Source organism: Sciurus vulgaris (assembly GCF_902686455.1).
Source record: "Sciurus vulgaris genome assembly, chromosome: 16".
NCBI lineage: Eukaryota > Metazoa > Chordata > Mammalia > Rodentia > Sciuridae > Sciurus > Sciurus vulgaris.
In genome coordinates, this window is record NC_136477.1 from 45483663 (window position 1) to 45503469 (window position 19807).

A 19807-nucleotide genomic window follows, 5' to 3' on the forward strand; every position below is an offset into this window, starting at 1 on the left:
AGTGCCCCACATATCAGGCACTGCTATAAGGACTACATATATGTTAATTTACTTGACTTTCAAAACTATCTTATAAAGATGCCTCTATTATTTTCCCATTTGTAAATAAGGAAACAAAGGCATATGGACATACAATCTCATATCTTGAAGATTTATGCCTTTTGTAGTAGTCATCTATTGTTACCTAACAAATGACCCCCAAGCTTAGCAGGTTTAAACAACAAACATGTATTATCTAATACAGTTTATGAGAATCAGGAAACCAAAATCTGCTTAGACACGTGGTTCTGCTTCAAGATCTCTCGAGATATCACAACCAACATGTCAGCCAGGGCCTCAGCGTAGGAAGGTTTAATGGGGCTGGAGGTTCCACCTTCATCCTTGTTAATGCAGGTATTGATTTGAGTCTCCACTGGCTTCTTTCTGGCTGCTGGTTGGAGGCCTCAGTTGCTCATCATGTGGACCTCTCCTTCGAAACTGAGTGCTTACAGTATGGCAGCTAGCTTTGCCCTGAGTAAGAAGTCCAAGGTTGGGGGGACCCATCATTTTCATGACCTAGCATCAGAAAGTACACTCCATCATTTCCAAAATATTCTATTCATTGAAAGCAAATCACGAAGGTAAGCCCATATTTAAGGGGAGGGAAAATACGTTCCACCATTTGAAGGGAACACGTCAAAAAAATTGCGGACTTATTTTAAAACCACCCCCACCTGTAGGAATTTGGTTCAAAATTTTAACCATGGCATATACTGCCTCTTATTTTACACCTCATACCAGTTTCTGTGTGTGAAATATTTTATAAATTAAAAGTTAAGTATACAAATTTAAACCATTAGATGAATCACAGGAAAATATTTTTAAATGATAGTATGGGTAAGTTCTCTCTAAGAATAACACCAAAAGTAAAAATGTAAAGAGAAAAAAACAAAAAGTATGACTACATTAAAAAATAAAAATGTCAGAGCCAAGTGTGGTGGCACATACCTGTAATCCTGGAAGCTTGGTATGCTGAGGCAGGAGGATCAGGAGTTCAAAGTCAGCTTCACCAACTTAGAGAATCCTTAAGCAACTAAGACCCTGTCTCAAAACAAAAAACAAAAAGGGATATGGCTCAGTGGGTTCAGTCCCCAGTACCATAAATAAATAGATAGATAGATAGATAGATGATTGATAGATAGATAGATAGATAGATAGATAGATAGATAGATAGAATTTCTACACATCAAATAACAACATCAGGCCAGCCACATTGAGACTGTAATTCTAGCAGCTTGGAAGACTGAGACAAGAGAATCACAAGTTCAAGGTCAGCCTCAGCAACTTAGTGAGGCCCTAAGCAACTTAGTGAGATTCTGTCTCAAAATAAAAATAATAATAATAATTAAAAAGTCTGGGGATTTAGCTCAGAGGTAAATGACCCTGAGTTAAATCTCCAGCACCTCCCACACCTCCCCTCAAAAATAAAAATCAGCAGCAAAGGTAAAATTCAAATGGAAAACTTGGGGAAAATACTTGCAGTACATATGGCAGATGGAAAGTTCTTGCCCTCAAAATCAGAGAGTGCCTTAAGATCATTAAGAAAAAGATAAATGTATTAATTTACCCAACCTTTAAAAATTAAAAAAAATGGCAATTAAAAATGAAATCTGTATTTTCTTTCAAGTTATCAAAAGATCAGAAAAACTATGGTACTTTCAAGATCTAGAGAGGAAAGAAATTTTATATGTCCCATGGGCCTATAAATTGGCACAAATTCTGCAAGGAAATTTTCAATATATTCCAAAAACCTAAAGAGATGCTTTCACATAGCAACTTTACTTGTAGCAAGTCATCTTAAGAACTAATTGGACAAAGATGTATCTATAAAGATGCTCATCGCAGCATTTTTTTATTATACTCAAAAAATTTGAAATAACCTAAGCGTCCAAAAACTGAAGGTTTTGTTAAATAAATGATGGTAGAGCAGTGAATGATGGAAGCCAATGCCATTAATGTTTCAGAGGTATATTTACTAACACAGAGGAAATTCATGAGGTTAAATGAATAAAAGGTATATTTAAAATGGCATAGATAACATTATCCAATTTTCGAAAGGAAAAAATTGTAGACCATCTCTGCATAGAGCATATGTTAATAGTGTTAAAATACTATATGCAGCAAAATGTTAATAGTGTCATCTTTAGATGATATGACTTTGGGCAAGTTTTATTTCCTTCTTTCTTTTCATTTTATTTATTCCTGTTTTTAAAATAAGCCCAAGTCATAAATCCTATGTTGACCTCTCCAGTGACCCCGCCCCCTCAGTCTTTTTCCTTTCTTCCTTACTAAGTGAATAAAAGATAGTAGAGGCTAGAACCTATTATCAACAGTTAGTACTCATTAATCCTCTCACCCCTAGCACAGCCTCTGTAATTTGCATTATAAAGAAATGAGTCCGAAATCCCCTGTCCAGGGATCTACAGCCACTTTAATGAATATACTAGTGTTCTGATTTTAATCTCGAAGAACGTTCAGCAGCACATCTGAAATGAAGATAAGTCCACATTTAAGGAGAAAGATAAAAAAACATGAATCTGAGCTGTCTCATGCACCTAAAAAGCTCACGGTAGCTTTTGCCAGTGTAGTCTATCATTACTCAAAACTGCATCTAAGTCATTTGCCTCTGTCATTAGAGATGGTTGAAAATTTAATTTTGAATATGAAAAATTCTTAGACTGTATACACAAGCCTATAATTAACAGTTAATTATTCATATTGAAAGTTAGCCAGGGACAAATAGACAATCCATTTATTTCTCTGTGTTCTAATGGATTAATGTTTTTAATTAAATTAGCCAAATTCTGGCAAAATTTCTATCAAGAAAAACAGAGTCCAAGAAAACAGGTAACCACTTTTAAATATTAAAAACGCAGCTCATCTTAATATCAATATTTTTAAAAAGTCAAAAACAACTATATAAATTGTATAAAAATAAAAAATGTGGGCAACCTAAAATAATCACTTTTCAAAAATAGAGTATTCCCAGATTTACAAAGCAAAAAATAATTTACATTGCAATGCATAACTCTTAAAAGTGCTACAGTTTTGATGTTGACTGACCCCCAAAGGCCTGTATATTAAAGGTTTACTCCCCAGTTTGGCACTATTGGGAGGTGGCAGAAGACTGTAAGTGGTGAGACTTAGTGAAAAGTCTTAGACCATTGAGGTCATGTCCTCAAAGATGTTGGGACCTCAGCCCCTTCTTTTTTTCCCCCCTCTCTTTCTGCTTCCTGGCCACCATGAGGTGAGCAGCTTCATCCACCACATGCTCTCACCACAATGCCACATACACCATGATGGACTTCATAAAACAAGAAAGCAACAAGCCAGTTGATCATGGGTTGAAAATCCAAAACTTAGCCAAAATAAACCTCTCCTTTTCATGTGTGGTACTATAAACTTTTCTTCTTTTTAAACACATTATCTCATGTATTTTGTTATAGTAATGAAAAGCTGACTAACACAAGAAGATATTCTAAATTTCAATTGATAAGAAAGAATAAGTGATTTTTGTTTTCTTTTCTTTCTGAACCAATAAAAATCCCACAAATTCCTTTTCTCTTGTAAGGTAGCACATGTCAGATCAAAATAATAAAAATTTACAAAGATTTTAGAAATTATTTGACTGATTAATTTGGGATACGTGACTTACTAATATTTTCCTATATTACCATCGATTAACTTTGGAAGAAAAGTATTGGATGAATGGTATTCATCCTTGTGGAACATTAAAGAAAAGATTTCATCCTTTTAGAGCTATCAATTCCCACTGAGAACTAACTCCTTCAATGGTACTAAATAAATAATAAGAATAAAGTTATAACATCCAATGTCTGATTCAGCACCCACTTAATGAGTTTTAAGGTAATGTTAAGTGCTTTGAAATCTTCAGAGAGTAGAGAGGACAATACACTATATTACCCATTTGGAACACAGCACAATGGGTGTTCTATTAGAGATTAATATTACAAATTTGTATTTTATTTCAATATTTTCACTTTGAATTCTCTTGCTTTGCCTACCTTTATTTGTTGGGAAAAAACAGGTTTAAGGTAATACAGAAATAAGCAAAAATTCTGTGGGACTCAGACACAGCTTGGGGGTGGTCTATCACTGATTAATACAGGCTTACTGAATTGCATTGAATAATATAGAATTAGTATCTGAAAGAGGCCTGCATTAGGTAATAGAAATAAGTTAAGCATCAGTAGATTGGGGTTCTTACTTGGCCCTCTTTTGACTGTCTGTGGGACCACTGTTAGGTCATGTACCCAATCTGGGCCTCAGCCCTCTTGTCCCTAAAATTATAGTTAATGAAGCAATCTCTAGCTGTGATTTTCTTAGAGCATATGAAAGTACATTAGACAATAAAAACATGCTGAGAAAGACCTGCATCTGAAAAATGTCTAATTAGAGAGACTTGTGCTATAATATAGGGGTACAGCCTTAGAAATTCCAACCTATGGGCCCTCGATCTGTGAGAATGCCAGGCTCATACACTGCAAAAATCAACTTCCCTTCCCAAGGAAGATAAAACAATCACCTTTAAATATTAATTCACCTTGGCTAATGACATAACCTTGTTCACAGAGCTTTTAGTAGCATTGATTTAGTCCAGAGCTTATCCAACCTAAGCAAAGAAATTTATTCTTTTTTAATTGAACTTAAATGTCCTCATTTTCAAATTATCCATAAATTCCAAAATTAGGTGGAAGATCAAAATAAGCAGAAGGTTTCAGAGAGGACTTAGACTAGCAGCTCCTTCCCTTTTCAATAATCTGGAGAATTCATTTAGCAAAACTGAAGTTAGAGATGTTATTCAAATCCATTCTGATTCCATGTCTCGTAGGTTCTAGTCCCCTGAGATGAAAAGGTTGAGGACTATTTCTTTGGGACTTGGTGACTGCACAAATCTTTGCCTCCCCCGAGGCATGAGTACACTTCCTCCTTCCTGAGGGTCCATGTGTAATTTATCATGCATTCCTCTTTCCCAGCCTGCCACAAAGCTTAAACCCAAGGTAGAAACTCAGCCACAGCAACCATGAAAACAATTACAGTTAGCTTGGTTCCCTCCTCCTTTTTCTTTATCCTATTCTTCTATTTTATTAACATTGTTGCTAAGTTTTTTTTTAATAAATCATTGCAAATTCTTTTGGAAAGAGGTGAAATACAAATGAATACAACTGGAAAAGAAGCATAACATATAAAAATTTTACAGTCTATATCCAAAGAACAACATCCTTCACCTCTATACAAGGATATTAAAATTAAAAGTGAAGTTATTTGGAAGTGAACAGCATGATATCAGCAAAATTTAGACAAGTAGTAATTTGTTTATTAGATGCTTCATCAAGTGTCTCAATCCATTTTGCTTTATTAATCTCTTAGGGAAAATTGAGACCTCTCTGAACACTTAGCATGCTCAATTAAATTAAATATTTTGTAAAAATACATGTTAGTGATTCTTAGGTGAGGTCTACCTTCAAAGTGGAACCACATTTTTTTTAGAAGAGGAAGCTCTGTGATACTTAGAGGAATGTTGGCTGCCGTATCAAATCAAAAATGTATAAAGATTCAAATACAATTGGAGTTTATTTTTTGTTCCCCCAGTCTGAAGGAGTCTTTCCTAGTTAGCAGGCCCATTGCCGCTATGTGTATTTCAGGGGCCTAGGTACATTCCATCTTTGGCTTCACCGTCCCCTAGGGCATCCAGCTACCAAAAAGGAAAAGAGAAAATAAAGCACTGACCTGAAAATAATATGTCACTCCCACGCAGGTTCCATTACTGAAGACTAGCCTGGTGGCCATGTCTGAATGCAAAGTGAAGAGTGGGGGTCAGGAGGGTAGGGAGTTAGTAGGAGTTCATGGCTAGATGTCCATTTTCCAACAGTGATTCCTCATAGGTCATTATAGAAAAGGGACACATAAATTTTGTGAACAGTTTGCCCCTCCCTGCCGTAGGGTCATGCCTTCTACAAACTCCAAACTCAGAGAGATGATTTGGCAGTATAACATCAGAGTAGGATGCTGCCAGAAAAGAGCTGCTGATAAAAGGCAGGTGAGCAGAGCAGAGTCATGCAGCCTCAGATCATGCAATGATGTTGTCCTTCCATGTTGCTGAGTACATGGGACCCAGATAAACTAGATATTCCAGTTCAGACTCAATCTCATTTTCTTTCCATCAATGAAGGCTCTCTGCTCAATATGTTACAAAAATGACTTATCTTAGAAATAAATTTAAAAACCAGAAGATTGCGTTTGTCAAGTCATAGATGCTGATGTTTACTCAGGAAATATGTTGTTAACTGCGTTCTGGACCCAGATTAGCCAATAAATAGCTATGGTTTTGGACAACCCAGTTTACCTCTGTGGTACTCAGATTCTTCATGGGGGAAAAAATAAATAGACCCAAGGGATTGGACCAGATGGTTGCTAATATTCAACTAAGATCCAATGGAAAAATTCAGCAATTTGAGTGGCAATATAAAGCTAATTTAACCTGAATACATTTTTAACTTAATAAATTATATTCTGGCATCAACACTAAACCAAGTTATTGTAATTAACACATCCATTGATTGAATTTTAAGCAAGTAATGGTTTGTTCAAGTATTGCCTACAGTGGGGGCTATCCTTTCCATATATCAGACTTCATTTAACCAAATGCCTAATTTACTGCTGCAGAATGAGTTAAGAGTTTAAATAGGCCTTTACCTTTTTAGAACTGTGACATTGCATTTAATCGAATCACATGAAACTTCATATGCAGCTTCTTAACCTAGTTATCTGAAAGGAGAGTGCACTGAGGTTAATGAATTAAAATGTTGTGTGATAAAAGTAAATACTAGTCTTCACCCACTGGGTGTTTTTCTGGCCAGTTAGAATGCCATTCAGTAAACAACTGAATGCCCAGGTCAGGGAAGTGAATCATAACGAGGTCACCCAAATGGTAACTTCCCTGAGGGGCTGTCCTTAAGCAGTACCTGAGATGGAAGCAGCTGCAGGTGGGAAATGAGTCCCCTCCACCCAGTCCCTTAACAGCACCGCTTAGTAAAGTTCATGCTTGGGGGACTATCCCAGGCACCTCTCCAGAACTTCATCAGTGCTAATCGTGTCTCCCTGCAAGTAGCTCCTAAGAAAATTACCCAACATTGAAATCTCAGTTTGACCACTGAATAGCTAATTATCTGAATTTTGCTTAATTTCATTTCCAGTGCTCAACAAGGAAGTTTGATGCGGTTCCAGAAAACAAAAAGGCAGCGCCAATAAGGGAGGACTCCATTCTACCTAGGCAGAGGGGAGGGGAGAAAGTCCAGAAAATGCTTCATAGATCAGGTGACGATAAAACGGTCTCCTCAAAGACAGAAAGGTCTAAGAGGTTGGCAAGGAGGGATAATCTTTCTAAAATGCATGGGCTAGGATACAAACCAGGACCAGGTCATGAAGGACCAAGTACAGAAGGCTAAAGAGTTTGAACTTCATCCCGAGGGTGACAGAGGGCTCTAAGCATCAGAGTAACATAATAAAACTTCATATTTTGCTAAAATTGTTATTCTGGCAACAATGTGGAAAATAAATCATGGACCAGAATGGAAACAGGGAATAGTCAGGAGAAAATTGTGGTAGTTATTACCATGCTGCCCACTAGGACAGAGTTCTCAACTAGAAAACAGCACACCCCCACACCAACACATTGTAATGGGAAACACAAGTAATGGGAAATTTCACACAAATGTTCTTAATCTGCACCTAAAGGCTTCTAGGCAGTAATGTTCACCCACATGTATTTACAAAATATGTAGAACTAGGTGAGAACTCCTTCCTTTTTACTGATTACTTTCAATTACACATTACCTGAAATAGTCTTTTGTCAGATGCACCTGATGATTTAGATAAGTGCTTCTCTGTTTATTGGTAAGGATGAGGTGTTGTGTACTTTTCCCAATCTGTAACAGACTTACGGATTAAAATAATGATGAATTACAGGGAAAATAAAGTGAAAAGGCAAATACAAGACCTTTATCTAATTTTATTCAACAAATATCAAGCAACTTCATTGAACTGCCATCTAAGTTTCTGAACACTCACTGTTGATGGCCATCACAGCCCAGCAAGGGTTGGCAGACTGGAACAAATTCTTACGCCCTATTGTGAGTAGCATTGTTCTAGAAGGATATAGCAAAAAGCATGAAGCACAGGAAAATTGACAACTCTAAGGACATCCTGGACTCTCCTAATTCCTCCAACTGAGAAGAGATTAAACAACGACAGTACTGAAATCATTAGGTAGAACTGGTCAGACACAAGTCTAGCTTTGTATCATGAAACAATTTTTTAAACAAAGCAGCATTTCTATGAGATTTGGGTCACTGGTGTTTCCTTCCTACATCATTTTGCTTTCAGCAACCACTGAGACCCATATTTGAACAAGTTAGCACTGATGAGCAACGCACAAGAAAGAATATCATCAAACAAAGTGACTCAATTAATAATTCATAGACATATAAGGCATGTGGAATTAAAGTAGGAAAAAAATATGTAATCCAAATTAGAGAGTGTCTCAATTAAATTAAGTTCCCCAACAGTGTAACAATTTCAGTTAAAGCCAGTAGCACTACAGTGACCTTAACATCACTAATGGTAACTTGGATTAGAGCGTATGTGATTTATTTGAAACACTTTATAAACTCATATGTGGATGCTTTCCTTAAACATACATGGTAGAAAGACCTCTTCCTAGGTTTCTCTTTAGAGTATAATAGGTATATATTGATCATCTGTTATGCTTCAGAGACTACCTCTTCAAATACATCCCCCCAAAACCCTGTAAGACCAGCAGCACATTCTCCTGTTTTGAAGATGAGAATTCTGAGGATCAGAGAGGATACAAACAGAGGATATTGTATCCTGCCTGGCTCATCAGCTTCAAGCAAGCTGGTCTAAAGGCTGGAGATCACCTGGCTCAGGTTCTCTTTTCAACCTTGAATGGAAAAGAGGTACACGGGTCCTTGACCTTCACAGGGTAATTAAAACCCAAGCAAGTGCACAATACAAAACAGCACTAATAGTACACCTATAGCCCCTTTAAAAACATTTCATTTTTCTAAGTCTACCTTATTTTGTTTGAAATTATGAGAAAATTACTGTATGTTTTCTCTCATGTGTGGATCCTAGAGTGGAAGAAAAAGGAAGCCATGAAAATAGAAGAGAGACCATTAGGATAGAAGGGGATTGGGGAGGGCAGAACAGTGGATGGGGAGGTATTGGGGACTGAAATTAATGAACTTACATTTTATGTACATATGGACATTCCATAATCCAAATCCACTACTCTGTAGAAATAATATGCACCAATAAAAAGTATAAAGAATGAATACATTTTTTAGAAAGATGACTTATTTTGAATTAATTTTATTCTGGAAAAAAAAGTTGCAAAAATGGTACAGGGATTTTTATATACCCTTTATGCAATTTTCCCTAATTTTGGCATCTTATAAAACCACAGTATCCCTATCAAAACCAGCAAGTCAGTATTGCTACAATACTATTTATTAAGCTACAGATCTTGTTTGACTGTTGCCAGCTTTCCCATTAATGTCATTTTTCCTGTTCCAGAATCCAATCCAGGATCCCACGTTTGCATTTAGTTTCAATGTCTCCTTAGGTACCTCCAATGGGTGACAGGTCTTCAATTTGTATTTGTTGGATGTCTTCTCATGATTAGATCAAGGATATGGTTTGGAGGGAAAATAACACAGAGATGATGTGCCCTTCTCATAAGGGGACATATGTAGATAACATGTCTTATTCTTGGTGACTCTAACATTGATCACTTGGTTAAGGTGATGTCTGCAGGTTTCTCCACCAAAAAGTTACTGTTTTTTTCTCCCTAATAATATTTATTTCTTATAAATATTTATTTGAGTGAGATACTTTGAGACTTTTAATTTTGATGTGAAAGCTTGTTATTTTTGGCCTTTGCTACACTGCCTGAGGAGTTGTCACCTGTGTAACTGCTCAGGAGGGCGGGGGCGGGTGCCATCAGAGAATGAACCTGCTCAAGCAGAGAGAAGGAAGGACAGCCTCTAGTAGCTCAGATAAGAAGCAGAAAGGAAAGGTGGGAATAGCTCAAACAGCTTGGCTGAAAAGAGGCAAAGTCCTGCAGAACCCAGAAAAGAAAGGATGATGCCGGGAGCGGTAGCGCATGCTTGTAATCCCAGCGGCTCTGGAGGCTGAGGTAGGAGGATTGCGAGTTCAAAGCCAGCCTCAGCAACTAAACAACTCAACAAGACAATGTCACTAAGTAAAATAATTAAATGGGCTGGGGATGTGGCTCAGTAGTTAAGGCGCTTGGATTCAATTCCCAGTACCAGGAAAAAAAAAAAAAAAAAGACACCAGAAAAGATACGATGAACTGTCTTCCACCTATTGTGCAATACCCCCTAATTCCTCGACTTACCTTCAAGCTTGAACAAGGCACGTGGCCCTCCAGCTAGAAATCACACTTTCCAGCCAGACATAGCCTGATCACCAAGTTCTCCACATGGCATGTGAGCACAGTGCTGGGCAACTTCATTAAGAGCATGTTCCTTACCCTCCACACTGTCTCCATTTTTTACCATGACTCTAGAACGGTGATCCCTAATCATGTTTGAATCTTTCTAATATTCTAGGTGTTAGCAGAATGATGTTTTAAATACATACAGATACAATGGATTATCAAGGACACCAATCACAATGAAATACAGCAATTAAAATATTTTTAAAACAAACATATGACATTACTCTGTGTACACTTTTATTGATATATTTCCTAGGGGAATCTAGTAAGGGGTTTTAACAATGTAATTTTAAAGTAATAATGGGTATAAACAGAATCTTGAGATATGTGCAATAACTAACGTGCTATGAAAACGTCTGTGACTTCTGTTGTTGAGAAAATCATCATTTCTGCTAACACTGCTGTGGTTTGCTGCCTATAATTGAAGGAAATGCTACCCACGTTCATTGACATTCTAAACTCATAGACCCCAGACTAAGAACCCACTACCTGGGGCTGGGGTTGTGGCTCAGTGGTAGAGCTCTTGCCTAGCATGTGGGAGGCACTGGGTTTGCTTCTCAGCACCACATAAAAATGAATAAGTAAAATAAAGGTATCGTGTACATCTACAACTAAAAAATATTTTTTTAAATAAAAAAACACCTAAGCCTTAGAGGATGTCAGGGCAACACAACAGGAGGATCTAAGATCCTGAATGACTCATAGAGCAGAACCACCTGCCTGCCTTGCACTCCCACACTGTCCACCTCTGAAATGTTCCTGAAAAAAGAGAAAATTTCCATATTTTTGGAACCACTTTTTCTGTATAAGTCTCTTGGCTACTACAGCTGAACTGCATTCTAACTCAGTGATTCTCAAACTTGTTGTTCTTAGGACCCCTTTATAATCTTAAAAATAATTGAGGACCTTCAAGAACTTTTATGTAGGTAATGTGTATCAATATTTGCCACATTATAAATTAAATTTGAGACATTTTTATTTTTTAATTCATTAAAAATAACAAAACTATTACATGTTAACATAAATAACATTTCATGAAAAATTGCTCTGTTTCTGAAACAAAAAAAAATTAGTGAGAAGAATAGGCATTGTTTTATGTTTGAAAGTCTCTTTAGTGTCTGGTTTAATAGAGGACAGCTGGATTCTCAGCTCTACTTCTGCATTCAGTATGTTTTGCTATGTTGTTTTGGTGAATGCGTACGAACAAAATACAGCCTCACACAGATACATAGCTGAAAAAGGGTGGAGTATTTTAATAGCTATTTTAGGAGATTTTGGATATTCTTTTTGATATTATACTAAAACTCGACAAGTGGCAGTTTCTTAAGAGTTAGTTATAATGCGGAATCTGAAACCATATTGATGAATTTTTAATACTAATGTTAACATTAAAATTTATTGTTTTATCTTGCAATCTGTATGGGTCTTTTACCCATGCACAATTTCGTACTGTTGTGAATTGGTCATTTTGAAAATCTTAGATCACTGAGATATACGGGACTTTTAAATATTGATGTATTTCATTATATAATGTAAGAAATTCATATTGATTAATAGCACCATAGATCTCATTAAAAAGTTTCTGGTATTGGGAAACTGTCAAGCTCATGGTGGATACAAGTCATCCAAAATTATAATTTTCACTTGAAAGCTCAAATGTTATCATTGGCAACAAATACTGTCAGTTCTCTCTTCCTTGAAGTGACAGGCTTGCTTACTTCATTTTTGAGAAAATGTCTGCCAAGTACTGTAGCCTGTCTATTAGTCATTCTTTCAAGTAAAAATGGTTTTCCCTGAAAAAGTGGCTAATTGAGCTCACAGTTCAAACAATTGCACAAATACTTTATATTGAGACAACCATCGTATTTTGCTATGCAGCAGCAGAACCTTCTGTGTACTTCCTGTTTTGTCACCAAAACACTAAATGTACTCAAGGGTTGAAATTTAATTTATAATTTCTATTGCTTTATCAAGGACTCACAAATGAAACAGACTTTTTTTTTTTCTTTTCCCTGTGCATCATGGCCATGAAGAACACAAACAGTACTAGTACTTGGGGTTCCATTGCCTTGTTTTGTACTTTTACCTATCATCATTTTTGCACCATGGTTACACATGTCAACACACTGGAAAGTAAAAAGGAAGCCAGAGAGTTATATGGAAATAACTGAACCCGTGAAACTCCTGCAAGAGCCTCAGAGACCCATAAGGGCCCAGGGACCTCACTTAGAGAATCTCTGCTCTACCCAACCCAACCCACAGGGCCTAAAGCAGGTCATCAACTGGATGTTGATCACTCGAGTAAAAGGATCATGACATGACAAGAAATAAGACAGTGTGATTGTGAATGCCCTAAACCATGACCCCAGGGCTAAACCAGTCCCTAAAAGAGAAAGAAGCTTGATCCCACTGGCTGCCTCTCAGCAGACTGCCACCAGGCCTCATTAACCTCTCTGCTTCTTGTGTCAAGGCCTCACCATGCTGGTAACAACTCTCAGGCTGATGGTGTGGAAATGTGGCCCTCATTTTTCTTCTTGTTTTGTCTACCTAACATTCCCATCATACCCCCACTCCTTTCCAAATTGACTATACTCTCTGAAACTGCCCTCCTTGCCAATTCTTCTGAGTGGTCTGCAGTGGGATGAGAAAGATGATATCATTTGTCCTCTCCAGAGGATGCAGCATCACCATCTTGGAAGCAGAAGCCAAACCCTCACCAGACTAAGGTGAGTCTGATCTTGAACTCACCAGCCTCCAGAACTGTGAGGAATTAATTTTTGTTGTTTATAAATTACCCAGTCTTAAGTATTTTTTATGGTGGCAGAAATAGACCAAGACAATTTCCTGTGAACATTAAATGAGATCTCCAGGGCAGCTTAGCACAGTAAGTGGCACACAGTGAGCACTTGGTAAATGCCAATCATGGTTCTTATTTCTGGTTCCTGGTCTGTTCACACAGTGATACTATGTCTATAGAACAAACTCATGATTCTGGATCCTGGTCTCTATTGTTTCTTGCCCCCTGGATTTGGCTTTTGGCCTTAATTTCTCCAGGTATTTTCTCATACACAAATAACTCCTCACCCCAGTTCAGGTTTCAAGACACCTAGCTGATAGTGTCCCTGGAGGTAATTCAGACCTCCAAACCACCATAGTTGCTAACTCCATCAAGAGTTGAGATGAGGTTACATCTCTCATAATCTGATCATTTCTCCTCTGAAGAGTCTTATGTTGTCTCACATATGAGCTTTCAGGGGTGACTTCATATCTAAACCATAACACCACCAAATCTTTATCTCTATTCTATCTTTTTCTCTGGACTTTTTCACCAGATTCATATATCTAACTACTCTTAGAAATCCCTTAGGTTGTTTCATAGACACCTGGAAATGGAACTCCTGTTCTTACAGAGCAAACTTATTTTCCTTCTTATGTCCATTAGTTTAATACATAGCCATGTAGCAAAGAACTAAGGCCTCCTGCCAACAACTAACACCAACTGTCCAGTCAAGCTGTATTGGAAATAGAACCTCCCACCTGTCAGGACTGCAGTTGACAACTGCAACATCTACGTCTTGAGTACAACCTTAATGAGAGACCCTGAGCTAGAAACACCCAACTAAATTGTCCCTTCAACACCTAACCATCAGAAACTGTGCTGATGAATGTTCATTGTTTTAAGCCATCAATTTTTGAGGTACTTTGCTATGCAGCAAGACACTGTGGCAGGCATTGTGATAAGACGGTTAAGATGAGAAATAGCTATCCCTAACTTCATAGGCCTTATGGATAACCTATGCCCTAGTAATTTCTTCCTTTCATAAAAACATTGGCACCTGATCACAGTCTACGACTCCACACCAAATCTTGCATTGCCCCAAAATATAATTGAAGTGGGATCAACCAATACTCCAAACTCACACCTCTTTAACCTCCTTATTCCTATGACCTGTATCTTCTCTGTTTTATCAGCTTGTTCCTGTGATCATGCTGTGATCTTATCCTAATGCATACCTGGGCCACCTATAAAATTTTCTACTCAAATATACAACTTGTTTTTTTTTTTTTTTTAACCACAATGACTGATTTCTCCCATTGGTTATTTCTCTACTGTAACATCCTTAAAAGATCCAAGTCTAAGAAGGCTCCTTTTCCCTTCAGTCTATCAACACCTTCCTGATTTTCTTTCTTTCTTTATGTAAGTTAGACCTTATAGTTCACCACTTCAATCACTTTTCTCTCTCATCCTTCCTTTGTGTCTCAGACTTCGATATTCTCCCACTATGCACATGGCTAAGCATATCTATCTCCTATGCCCGGAGATTGGCATGCTTCTTCTCCCTTAGAGAAATCTCACCTATCACATTTGTTCTCAACTACCAGGGCTTTTTAAACAATCCCATCTGACTTGCCAACCCAGCAGCAAATGAATCAGCCTTTTGTCTTAATATCTTCTTCACCACTAAGCCCTGAGCCTGCACCTCAGCTGCACCTTTCTGGAACTATTACCCCAAGACTCATACTTACCATTATGATGTTTGAGCCTTTTAAGTCTGCAATTAGGAATCATATGCTAACTCGCAATAATAAGTGCAAAAAATAATAATAATAAAAGTTCATGTTTTCATTTTGACTTTGGCCACTAAGAATTTCAGAATTAAATTTGTTTCAATTTAATAGCTGCCTAACACCCTTATCTATAGTGTCTATAAAACTTTGTTCTTATTTTCCACTTCTAGAAAGTCTTTTTTGGACTTTCTTCCTTATATATTCATTTTCTATTGTTGCAGACCAAATTACCACAAGCTTAGTAGCTTGAAACAGCATATATTTATTTGCTCCATTTCTGTGGGTCAGGAGTATAAACACAGCTTAGATTGTTCTGCTAGGGTGTCACAAATCTGCAATGTAGGTGTCAGCTGGACTGCATTTCTGGAGTCTTTGGAGCTCAAGATCAAGCAGTTGTTGATAGAATTCAGTTCTGTGCAGTTGTAAAGCTGAGGATTCCACTTCCTTGCTGGCTGCCACAAGGGGTGTCTCTCAGTTCCATGGAGACTCCCAGGGCTCCTTGCCACTGGCACCTCAAAATGTGAAGGCCACTTCTTCAAAGTCAGAAGGAGAGTCTATCCAGTCTTCAAAGACAGAACCAAAGTTAATATAATGTGCTAATCCTATCACTATTCTATCACTTTTGCCATATAACACAAACAAATCAAAGAGTAAGTATCCCATTATATTCACAGATTCTTCTCATACTCAAAGGGAGGGAATTATATCATGTACAACAAAGGGAAGAAATCTTGGAGCCCAACTTAGAATTCTGCCAACTACACCTAACTTGAAGTTTTTATTCATTATGTAAAAAAAATCTACAATTTATTAAAAGATTGCATCTTTTCATAAATGTCTCAAATAATTTGGAGAACAAATTATATAGAAAATTAAAAGAGCATCATGCATCATATTGCAGAATAATTCCAATTATTCTCTTCCCTGTCATCATGCATCATGCAATGTGACTTTGCATCCCAGGGATTCTGAGAAGGTCTATGTCTTGCTTTGGCCAATAGAATGCATCTAAGGTAAACAGAGTGAGGGTTCCTTGCATGAGCCTGAAGAAAGTTTGCATGTTTCTGTTCTCTTTGTCTTGGAGCTTTGATAAAGAACCCAAGTGTGCCTGCTAGAGAATGAGCAGACATTTGTGTGGAGTGAATACAAGCTCCCATCTTGGTTGCTGCTAGTCCAATCAGCCGCCAGCAGACTCATGCCCATGAATAAACCAAACCAAGGTCAGTAAAACCTGTTCCATGTCAGAAGAACCTCTCTGTCAATCCATAAACTTATAAGAAATAATAGATGATTGTTGTTTTAAGTTATTAAAATTAGAATGGGGTTGTTATACAGCAACTGATAACTCATATATGTAGAAAAACTTGACCAAGGACTCTACTAGATAGCAGAAGGAAAGCATCCTAAAAACACATAATCATTCACAGCATTCTCAAATTCCTGTTTCATGTTCTAAATCACTGCTGCTGATTGTGGGATGTTTTCAATTGGTGCATTCAAGTAATCTTCATTCAAAAGAATGATGTGTGACCTGGAGTTCTCTCTACAATGAATAGAGCAATAAAGAGAGAAACCAATAGCAAAATAAAGAATTTTGCTGTGCTGATCTAGACACAACTGCCTTACTAGAGAAATATGTAGCTTCTACTTCAGTTGCAGTTTTTCAGTACAGAATTACTTTAAAATAAATCCCAATGAAAGCAGTAATCAATTATGTCAAGAAGAAAACAAAAGTTTGATCTGGAAAATACTAACAGAATCTAACATTTTAGAAATAAATTACTGTGTCATGTCCTGTGGCAATATTACATCAAATTGCTTAAAGATGAATTGTACAATCAACTCTCAGGTCTCTAAGTGTGGATTATTCTTTTTGTACATTATCAAAAGCAAACATTTATTTCTGTTTTTAACCCTCTTTATCTCCACCTTTTTTCTCCTATATACTTTTCTACCACTTTTCTGTCTACCATCCATCACAGTATGCTAAGAGAACAGAAATTTAGTGAAGTGTATAATTCACTTATTCTATATCATACAAGTATAAGGTATTTGATCTAAGTAAATTTCCAAGGCAGTCTCCAAGTTATCCAGGTATCTTTGCTTTACAAAAAGAAACTGCAACCATTTTAGTGTAAATCTTCCTAAAAATGTATTTTTACATTTCATTCCTTATGAGACAGTGTTCTTCATCCTTTAAATACATCTTTATTGTACAAGGAGCTTTGACCAACATTAAAAGGGTACCAAGTCAAATCAAAACAGAATTCCAATGAAGTGGCTTACAATGGAAGGAGGTAGCAAGAATAAGTCAATGTGTACAGAGATGATTCTAGTGGTAAGGATTACATGAGAATAGCAAGGAAAAAGTCATATATGAATCTGAATAAAATACTGAATTAACTTAGTGACATAATAGAAGGCTGACTAGGGCTGAATCTTGAGGATAAGAATTTGGGGTCTAGAATGAAGCAAAGTAGGCAATTTTCCTGCTGAAAATTTAAGAGGTACCAAAGAGCTCAGTAATCAAGATTTGTAAGACCTAGATGCATTACTCTAAAAACTTAAAATTTTTGCAAAAATATCCATGAAGAACAAGATGGCAAAATTTTAAATGAAGACTGGATCAGTAATGGCAGCATTCTGAGCCATATTAAAGCCTGAGGCAAGAGGGAAAAAAATCAGTAAAAGGCTATTTGGGTTGGTGACCATATAGGAGTCTGCTAACTGGGAAGTTCACCATTTCTTAAAATGACAGTTTACTGTGAAAACAATAATGGTCTACTGCAAGAAATGATAATTTTTGTCATTGCTTGATTTTTTTATAATCTTGTGTGCCACACCCTAAGCAGACTATTGAGGAGGCAGATCACACATCTATTGATGCTTAATAGGAGCAGATATTGGCCTCAAACACTTTTTCTCCTAACCAGTTAGAATTTAGTGAAATCTAAAACCTGATACCAACCTGAAAGCTGTAAATCAGAATGTTGGGCCAGAATTTTACTGCTCTAATAATAACATTAATGTGTTTTTCTCTACACTTTCTTCTAGAGACAGCTCTCTCTAGGCAGCCTGAGGCATCCATCTGCCTTGGGGGGAATTAGGATTGTTAAATAGGAATGCAAAGAGAGAAAGCTATAATTTGGCCTCTGACTTGGAAAATAGGATTTTTAAATATGCAGCAAGACTTAAAAGCTGGATTTTGTCAAAGGAAAAGGGATTTCTAAATTCCTTTATCCTCCCTTTCAATTTATCCAGAGAAAAACAGACTCAATCACAGAGCATGTCAACAGTGAAAGTTAATATCCACCCATCTTTGGCCAAGGACAGGGGGAAGGATGCCCTAGGCAAAGAGGACTTGATGTATAGTAAGGGAAATGCCCAACAGTTCCTGCTTCTCATAAGAAGGAATTTAGGGAGAAGAGAAACAAGAGGAAGGAGATGAGCTCCTCTCAGGGCAAGTTTGAGAGTTGAGGGTAAAGATCAGAAAACAGGTTCCCACTACAGGAAGGGACAGTGCCTCACAGGCTCTCCTGGCTCAAACTTGAGGGACAAACACAATAAAGTCAAATAAAAACTGAGTAGCCAGGGTGAGAGACAAAAAACAAATATATATGGAGAGAGCGCAAAAGTTCTCCCATACCGTCAAGGGGACAGAGTAAAGGTACCTGAGATGAGAGCTTGAGGGCTTTCTGGGACCCACAATGGCAAGGGACAAGGTCCAATAGTAGAGACCATGTGGTGGACTGCCCAAGCCATGACACATGGACAGTGTGGTAGCAAATTGGAATGCCAATGTGAGTCATGGTAAGGCCAAGTGAAGAGGTATTCATGTAAGTACACAGGTTATACAATGCAGCGTCACATGCGGAAGACCCTCCATCCCAACCAAACCAGAAAGATAGGATTCTAAGTTATACAAGCTGCTACCCCTCAGTGTCTTGTATAATTCTGTGCTTTCTCTTGGCCTACATGGTAAGAGGGGACCATGCAGACAAGGGGAAATTCTGCAGAGACCAGGAGTGGCAGAAGACACTGTGTGGTGGACATCGTCAATGCTCTGCCCATATCTCTTGGATCAGTTTCCTATCAGTCCACCCCCACCTTCAAGTGTGCTTTTGCCTCCCGTGCCTACACCTGAAACTATGCTTTGGAAATGGGCCTTCAATCTACTGGGGCAGCTTTATCCATCTGCCACCCAGAGCTAAAAGGGTCACAGGAATGGCCCTTAGGCAATGGGTGATAGGGAAATAAGTTGCGTGGAACATGAAAGAAAACACAATCTCTCACCTCAAGTCCTCAAGTTGGAACTATTTGGGGAAGTAAGACCATGGCATTTCCCTGTAGTGTAGGGTCAGGCTGACTTTTTTTTTACCATTCCTCTGACTTTGCCAAAATTTGCACCATTGCTTACCTGGCTCCCTTTCCATTCTGCTACTGGTTTCTCCAATTTGTTATTGTTGCTCTTGTTCTTTCTGGGCTTCTTGAGGTGAATGCTTAATTCATTTATTTTTATTCTTTTCAATGCAATAACATCTAAGCCTATACATTTTCCTCTGAGTGCAGGTATGATGCAACCTTATGTGTCATAATATAATGTTCACATAGTCGTATGTTTCTGAATATTCTATA

General features: G+C 37.5%; 1 long non-coding RNA gene across 1 annotated transcript; it reads right to left on the reverse strand.

Annotated features, from left to right (window-relative positions):
* Positions 1-321: 321 nt before the first annotated feature.
* On the reverse strand, positions 322-6831 carry LOC306645984. The gene is made up of 4 exons (XR_013759784.1): positions 6757-6831; positions 5791-5852; positions 988-1080; positions 322-555 (listed from the first exon to the last, which is right to left on the reverse strand). It is a non-coding gene; the product is annotated as an uncharacterized lncRNA (long non-coding RNA).
* Positions 6832-19807: the final 12976 nt, after the last annotated feature.